This window comes from Charadrius vociferus, unplaced genomic scaffold (genome assembly GCF_000708025.1).
Source record: "Charadrius vociferus isolate BGI_N301 unplaced genomic scaffold, ASM70802v2 scaffold195, whole genome shotgun sequence".
NCBI lineage: Eukaryota > Metazoa > Chordata > Aves > Charadriiformes > Charadriidae > Charadrius > Charadrius vociferus.
Window position 1 is genome coordinate 2,568,300 of NW_009648539.1, and position 9,124 is coordinate 2,577,423.

Below are 9,124 nucleotides of genomic sequence, written 5' to 3' on the forward strand. Positions count from 1 at the left end.
AGTGGTGGCAGCGCGGTGGTGGCGGTGGGGACGGAGTTGGGGTCTGTAGGGCTGCCATGTGCAGGAACAGCTGCCTGCCGGAGCTCGGCTGCTTAAAATCACAGTGTGGGTTGGCTGTGTCCATGGTTGGTCTTGCCGAGAGCTCTCTTCGAGAAGCTGCCGTGGGCTCTCGGTTGAACCTGTGCATCAAAATCTCGCCTGCCACCTCTTGTGAGCAAAAATAAGTAGCGTTTAAGCAGAACTGAGAAATCTCCCTGGAAGCCTGTGTTTTAGGTACACGTAACAGAAAAGGCGTAGGGCAATGTAGAGGTTGAAAAGAGTATGGGGTAACGTTAGCGTGTCCTGGAGTTGCGCACAGCCCGGATGACCTGCGGAGATGGTATTGGAGGCGATGTCTCCGGGACTTTGTGCTCGGTGCTCCCCATTTTTGTCCCTTGCTGCAGTTAATGTTTGCATTTGGATCAAACAGCCTTGAGCAGCATACAGATCTGAGGGTGGTGGGATGGCTTCAGTGGGAGAACTGTCTTATGTCCAAGGGACTCTATAGTCATTTCTAAATGTGGCACCTGAAGTGTAGGTTGAGGCCCTTATTTCTTAACCTACTGGTGCTACTTGGAGGGGCTCAGCTGGTCTGGAAAGTTCCATCCTGCTTCCATTGCTGGCAAGTTTTGTTTCAGTTTAGAATCATAGAATCATTTAGGTTGGAAAAGACCTATAAGATCACTGAGTCCAACTGTAATGGTTCTAAGGTGTAACCCACCCACAACATTCATTGTAGCCCCCAAATGCTCCAGATACCCTGTACACTTTATGAACTTCAAACTAAAATGTTGGCAACAGATAAGTTTTTTTTTGTTTTTTTGGGTTTTTTTTTTAAATTCATCCTCTCTCTCCTACTTTAATATTGCTATAGCTTGAGTTTGTTCTGTTAGCAATTAAAAAGCAACCTTATATTTAACACCTCGGCCTCCTTTACAGCTGCAGGAGCCTGTAAGCAAATCGTATGTAGTTGTATAGACACAGAGTGATTTAGGGAGCTTGTTAAGTGTACGAATGACTGCAGACTTCTGGAGAGAAGGAAAATAAACTTGTATGGGTGGGAAGGGTTTACCGGAGGCCTTCTGTAGCTCAAAGTTGTCGTTGCTGATGACCCAGAATTTACTTTAGAGAACTGTACTGCATTGGAAGGAAACTTAAAATAGAGGCTAAATTCAAATTATCCTTCTGAGGGCCTGCCTACTCCCAATGAGGATCCATTAATGTGCAGCGTGGGTCAGTGGAGGCTGTGCAGCTGAATTTCCTGGTGGGGTTATACTGTTAGTGTGACTTGTGCGCAATAATATCTGGACTGTTTATTTAGCAGGCTGTTGCAGGTTGTTGGCAAACAGAGGTTGATACCAACATTGCAGGATAGTTTTCTTTTGTCTGTAAAGGGTTCTCTCTCATGGAGTTACTCTTCAGTGGTTAGAAGCAGATCCAGTAAAAAGCTCTGGCTAATGGTACCTAGCAAGGTACTGTATAAAGACCTTATACCTCTTGTTAAAACATGGTAATCTTGTAAGGTGGGTTACGATGCTGTCTTGTGCTTGAGGACCACTGGGTTGTCCTGTTGCGATCATCTGGAAACTCAGATTGGTTTTTTGCGAATTGAGTGGACTATCTAAGGCTGGGGAAACAAAGAGATTCAATAATGCTGCTTTTGGGAGCCCTGTGTAGTCAGCCTTTTAAACGTTTAGTTGCCTGTGTTTTGCAAGTACAAGGCCTGCCTGGGCCTGCCTGAGAACTCGAAAGTTGAGTCTGAGAACTCATGATTTTGCAGCTATCGCCTGAGAGCGCAGCCTGCCAGGTGAGTGGAGGTGGGTGCAGCTCAGCCTCTGCGCCGGGGCATGCTGCTGGCCGGGGATCAAGGGATTCTCAGGTGGCTTTTCAAAGGCTGGGGAAGTGGCGGGCTGTGGGCAGGTGGAATCCCTTTTAGCAGAGGAGTCGGGTGTGAGTGAATGCCGCTTTTACACAACAGTGTGAAAGAGCTTTTCTCCTGCTGTGAAGATTGAGTTGGACGTGAAGGAGATCTGAAAAAAAATAGCTGTGGGGAGTTGGGTGGCTGATAGTCTGCAAACGCTGGGTTTTTGATAGCCATGCCTGTGTTATGATAACCAGGTGGTTCCTTCCTAAAGGATAAACCACCATCCAGCTGATGTGTTGCATTACTCATGATTCAGAAATGGCTCCTTTGAAAAATGATCAAGATTTTCCTGGATTTCCTGAGTTTCTTTCCTTTTCTTCAAAGGAAAGTTCTTGAAAGTTGGTTTGCGCCCTTCATTATTGAAAGGGGATAGTTTATCAGATCCTTAGTGCCATACTGGATAGGACACTTCTCTGGAATCCCCAAGTATCCTTAAATTTAAGGATTCCTGATGTGTCTCGGAGTGTTATTTAAAAAAAAAAAAAAAAAATAGGAGGGAGGGAAGAAGGAAGGGAGCTTCTTGGTGGCTGAACTCACTCCAGTTTTTCAGCATCCTTCTAGTGCCGAAGGGCCAAAAACTGCGCACTGTATTTCTCTTCCCTTGTCCAGTAGACATGTGGATGATCAGATTTCAGCAGGTCTAAACCAGCCTATACCTTCCCTGGACCTAGCCTGACCCATCACCTCCACTGGGAATGTGGCCCAGAAGCATGCTTCAGCTCCTGACACTCGTGTCCCTGGATATTTTAATGCCTTGTCACTACCTGGTGGGAACATTTGCAGTGTTATGTTCTCTGGCTACATGTTTTTGCAGAAGGATGAGTTTTGTAGTACCTCTTGGTGTACGTGAGGTCGGTTTTTCTCTGGGTGACTGTAAGGTGCTGCAGAAGTCTCTCTAATCACTGTGTTGCAACAAATACTGAAGGAGAAAACAGAGCATCAGCCATCTGTGCGCACCTCTGTTTTCAGACAAGGCAGTGATGGAAATCGCTATGGTCTTCTGCTTTAAGAAGTCCTCTTCCTTTGGGCTCTGTGCTTCCTCCCTTCCTCTGTCTCCTCCCCTGAGAGCTGGCCTTATAATCAAAACACTTAAAAGCTTATTGCTAGATAGGAAAGCAGAAGGATAAAGAGGAGCCTGCTCAGAAATTGGCACACGTTGTAGGAAAATATTAATTGAATTGTAATTACACCTTATCCCTCTTCTCCCGTCTTTCACGACAGAATAAATTAGAAGCTCACTTCTTATCTAGGTGTTGTCTGTGTAGATCAGGATTAATGTTTCAGCCCTTTTAGACAAGATCTGAAAACACATTATCTTGCTGGCTTAAAACAACTGTGTATTCTCATGTGTCTAGTACTCGCTGGCTCCTTTCCCCCATTGGGTGACAACTGAAGTATCTGTCCCCTCTGAAGAAATTCCCTCTAATCTCTGAAAAAGGTTTCCAGATGACCCTTTCTCTCCCTCTTCTCCCTTTTACCAGGAGCTCCAGCGCATGTGATGTGTGGGGCTTTTTTTGTTTGTTTTGTTAAGAATCCTTCATGTGGCCATGAGATCCCAAACCTATTTTTCATTTTCTCCCCTTAGCTTTACAGGGAGGTTGCAGGCCCCTCTCCCCATGAGTGTAAGTCTACAGAAGAACAAATACTGTTGAAATAGGAATTCCTACATTAACGGTGAGACTTCTCTTTAGTTATAACTCAGTGTAGCCAGTCTTGTCTTGTCCTGCTCTGAGTGAAAAGAGGTTTGTTTTGGTTTTTTGTGTTGTTTTTTTTTAATTGTATATACAGCTTTTCGAATAGGAGGGTAGCTGTCAACCCAAGTGTGTATTTCTTTTCCAGTCACTTGGACATTCTGGAATAATAGAGGTATAAGATTGCCTCAGGCCTTTGTTTGTGGAAGTGTGGGTTTTCTTTTTCCCCACTTTGAAACTAACAGTTTTATGTTTCTAGCTTAAAAACAGCAAAGAACTATTTTTCTACTACTACTGTATGATTTCCTGCAAGCTGTATACATGAGTAAGGACTAATTTCCATGTTTTCAAAAATGGCTAAATGCACTCGTGGTTTCCTGAAAAATAGTCCTTTGGAAAAAAAAAAAAACCTTGTTGCTGCTGAACCTTCTCAGATGAGGGAACTTTTGGTAATGGCTGAGGATTATAAAAGCATAGCCACCTGACTCAAGTGCTGACTGTGACATCTCTGCCTTATTAATAGTGTCATGTTTTCTTGCATTACAAACTGATTTACAAATTAATAATGTGACTAACATCCTACTGCTGTAAACAAACCCACTAAGATAAATATATCCAGTTAACTATAACCATATTTATTTCTGCTCTCTTCTCCCATCCTGTTTTGACTTTGTTCCAGTAAATGTTGGTGTTCAGATGGATTTTTAATAAGTTTTCAATGATATTCTGATGTGTCCAGAGTATAGACTTGATTATGTTAAGGTCCTCAAAGAGAAGCATGTTTGGGATCACCTATGCTCTGAGCTCTTACGAAGTCTCTAGTGGGTAAAATGATGTGTGTTGGTCTTGGGCAAGTGTAGAAGTTAGTGCTTCAGCAAGCCTGCACAACTGCTAGGTTGATGTAATATTCAAACAGTTTGTAGGTGGTTTGTTCTGCTCATGTGTTGTCTCATCTTTTTAGGAGGAGTGTACCTGTGCTTGTTACATAAAGATAGCTGTTTTAAACCTTTCACATCCTTTTTTATTCCCTTCCCCCCCGCCAGTTGCTGATACTGTTCAGACACTTTTGCACGTCCACATGACTGTTTAGCTATTACAGTATATGTACACATATTGTGGATTTGAAAGGTGTAAAGTATCACACCAAGCAATGTTATAACTCTAGCGATAGCGGTAAGAGCAAGCTTGCTTTTACCAGTCCCCCTGTAAAGAGATTAAAGGTCTGGTTCTTCTCTGTCTGGTGTTAACTAAGTGAGAGAGGTCTACAAATTGTGTTTTTCAGCCTTCTGTACTTTGATTTCACCCTAGCCCTGAAGCCTTACAGGCCTTCTGAAGTTTTAAGAAATGTTTTCCATGTGTGGCATACTTTAAAATTGATCAAAAAGCATCACTCTTCTTAAACCTACAGGATATTAAAAGAGACTTTAAGTCTGCTTTAAGTTTTTAAGCAGTACTTTAGATTCTTCTAAGTTAAGGTCATACTTGTCATACCTAGAATAAAACTAAAATAAGCACAGTGAAAAGCCCTGTAACCAGCTGATTTAACTTCTGGTTTTGAGCTTCAAAACATATTTGATTATATGCAAACCAAATGTGGCACGGACTCAGAAAACCGCAATGCTTCCCCCTCTCAAATGAAGACAGTATGCCACAGCAATAGCAACTTGAGATGGTCTGGATTGTTGCAAAACATGTCAAGAGAAAGAGACGGTAAACGTCAATGTCTTAAGAAATCTTGCCTCTGTTCCTTTGCTTTCCTTCCCAGTTTGCTGAGCTTCTGACAGCAGGTATTGTATTTACTCTGATGTGCTAAATAGCATCTACTAAACTCCTGGTTGCTCTGTTATTACAAATCTTTGTTTTTCATAGTAGGGTGGCTTTCTGAAGTGGTCATACCTAGTAAACTTAAGTCTGTCTTTAAATGGTTAGGTGACTTGAGAGAAAGTGACCGCAGCTTAACAAGTTACCGTGGGGCAGCTGAGCTGCAGCAGTTGGTCCTGTGCATGCTTGCTGCCCTTCACAGGTGAGAGGCCGAACTTTTCAGCTGAAAAGGTGTTGTACAGACAAGGCATTTTGCAATAGTTCTGTTCAGTTGACAGCTGCAATAAGCACCGGCACAAGTGTAAATATCTTCTGCGACCCGTACCCTGGCACTATGTGAGCAGTCGTGCCTGTAGGAGATACAGGGAAGGCTGGGCAATGTGCTTTGAGTTACTGGGTTCACAGAGCATGGGATGGAGGAGCATATGCTCTGCTGCTAGGGTTATAGTCTCATGCCCTGCGTAACAACAACAAAAAAAAAGGGTGGTAGTTCCTCTGACAATATTCCCAAAGTTAATATACTGTTACAGGCTTGGGTGCTACCTGTGCTAACTGGGTGGTTATCAATATCCCTACGATGCACTGACCAGAGGCTACTTTGTGTTTCAGCTCCTCCCATACTCTCCTATTCTTGATCCTGCCTCCACGCTCTCACCTTTGCTTTCGTAATCATTTAGCCTAGTAACTCAGGAATTTCTGATCTCCTTAAAACTTTGTCCAGCCAGTCCGTCTTATGTGAGTAGTCTCCTGAATTTTAGTCTCGCCACACTGAAAGTCCCAAAGGACACTGAACAATGGACCTTTAATTTGCTGAGGTGCTCTTTAAAGTTGAAAAGTTGTTTACAGCAAAGTCAGAAAGGAATGTCTCCTGTGTGAGGTTAAAATACCTGTGGAGGCTCGGTCTGTCAGGCTGCAGGACCAGCCACCTCTAAGGAGTTCTTCAGGGGTGCAATTAATAGTGTTTTCCTCGGTAGTTCTTTATCATTCCCTTTGTAAGAGACTTTACATGCACTTAATCTGAGCTTTTAGTAACCAAGAAACACTCTTCCAAAGATTGAGTGCTTGCCCCAAATTACCTTTACAATGCAGGCCAGAAATTAAAGATGAAACCTACCTTTGGAGACATTCCCTCCCTCTAAGAGAAGGCTCCCAGTACAGAGGTAGTTGCATTCCCATTGGAAATTCCTGAAGTTAATTGAGGCAGAAATGTCTTGGGCGGGGTGTGGTGCAGCAGCCCCAGGGCCACCCAGCCTGGGGCCATCCCTCCTGCTTCTGCCCTGCACAGCTGTTCCAGTCCCCTGTCAGGTCTGGCCAGGTGTGTGTGTGTGCATCAAATTACTTCTCGGCAGCTGTTGGCCCTGAGTGCATGGGGAAACCTCTGGCGGAAACTAAAAAGGTCTTAAATAAGTTTGCAACCAGCCAGAGCCCTTACTGCTTCCAGGTGTCTTGTAACCACGCAGATATCTCTTAGTAAATGTTCAGAAAGTAGTTCGCTCTTGTTAGAGACTAGTACTAGTGCAGAGCTGCCTTTCTGCAGGAACCTGGGCTCAGGAGTTTGTCCACTGTTGGCAGTGTTGACCAGAGCTCCTGATTCAGTGGTCCTTTTTCCCTCTGGGTGGCCAGGTGCCAGATGTTCTTCTCCCCCTTGTGCTGATGGTGACATGCTATGGATGTATACATCCCATGCTGTCTTTGTGCGAAAGCTGTGTGGTGCTATGGCGTGTGTGTTGCTTGGTGTTCCCTTGAAAATACAGGATGAGCTTTGTCTACAGACTTTGGTTTGTTCCCAGAGATGTAGGGGACTGGAAGAAAAAAGGAAGAGGTTTTCTTGTGAAAAGGTAGACCAACCACTTAAGGCAAAGATTTATGTTAAAGGCTTTGCTGTGAATGACTTGAAGAAGGAAAAGAAGAGCACTGTGGGTTTAAATATCAAGAGTTGAGGCAGTGAGGAAGGCTGGCACTGTGCTGATTGGGGGCAGTACTGACTGAGAGAGATGGTAGGGAGAAAGCAGCTATGTGGGTGACCTGATAGGAGAGGAGCTGCTGGAGCAGGAGTGGCAAAGAAAGGGATGATGAGTTCAGAAGAACAGGATGGGAAAATAGCTTTTGGGCATAGCTATTTTCACAAACTACCACCAACGAAGAAATAGTTGGGTGGTAGTGAAGCAAAATAGTGTTTAGGAAGGCTAGGGAAAGTACAGAGCAGCAGTCAAATCCAGCTATGCAGATGAGTAGCTGAATGGTGTCTGTGGATTTAAGATATGGGGCAGAAAAGATCTGGGTAATTAACATATAGATATGTGCAACTGTCTGGATGAAGGGTGGTACTGGAGTTACAGGTGCTGAGAAAGGCAGTGTAATGGTCTTGTGCCCAGTATTCATGAAAGAAGGTAGGTGAAGCAGGGAAAAGGGTCAGCTTAGCTTTAAGTTGCTGTTGAGCTGGCAGCTGAGCATCTGTGAAGAGATCAATAAGAGATTGCTTGGGAGCTACCTCTCATGAACAGAAGTTAATCTGAGAGTGATGGGGACAGAGAAAGAAGCTGAATTCATCTTCTGAGTAGAAACAAAAGAGGGAAAGTGTTGTCCTGGACTGAGCTGGAGAGGGTTGGAGGGGTTGCACAGGCTGTTCTTCAAATGAATAGTGGAGACATGAAGCATTGTGTCCAAGAAGCATGAAAATGAAGGGGAACCACTGGGTTTCTTTGAGGGGAGGAACTATTCTAAGAATTGAAGATATTAAAGCATGGCTGTATTTTTATGGGGGAGTGAAAAGGGAAATTACAAAGGAGAAGGGTAGGAGTATGGCATAGTGCCAATCAGGAAAAAAGTTTGAGGGACAAGGTAGGGAAATTGTGTCTGTGATGGGGAGGTAGAAGAGAAGCTGTCTTGCTATTTCTTCCAAGATACAGTGACAAGAGCAAGAGGTGAGCAGGGGACTGAGCAGAATACGCAATCCCACACTTCCCACCAGCTTGATCATTGAGACGGAGCAGAGCTGCTTTGGGGCAGGCGGTTAAAGGGGAGAAGAGAGAACTTGTTGCAGAGAACATCTGTTTGCTTGGTGGTGACTAGCGACAACTGCTGTGAGACCGGGAGCAGAGCAAGAGAGTGCTGGGTGAGCTGGGGAAGACATGGCTGGGGGAGAAAGAGGGAACAGAGGAACACAGACATGAATGTGACAGCAGAGCTCTGAAGTCCCAGATGAAGTCAGCCAGCACAAACCCATTTCCATTGTCTTCTCTCCTCCTCTTTCTTGGCTTCAGCTTCTTCTCACCGATAAAGCAGCCCTAATCAGGTATTCCTCAATTTGAAAATCTCACAGGTAGGCAGAAATTGAGGTCTGTGCAAGGATGAGAGCCTTTCTTTTTGTTTCTATTCCTGATACTTCATGGGAGAAGTAGGTGGCTAGTGTAATTCATGTTTATTTCTAAATGTTGCTCTTTTATGTTTTCTTATTACAATAGCCTGAACTCAAAGCCAGCAATAACCTAGAGGGATGGCACCTCATAAACATACGCCTTCATTTTTGACCCTGTAAACTTTTTGAAACTTAAAGAAAAAAGAGTTGGTTTCTTTTGCTTGCAAATAACACTTTCATTTCATTTTGCAAAATAGAGGTCTTCCAAGTAAACAAACCTCAATCCTGCTT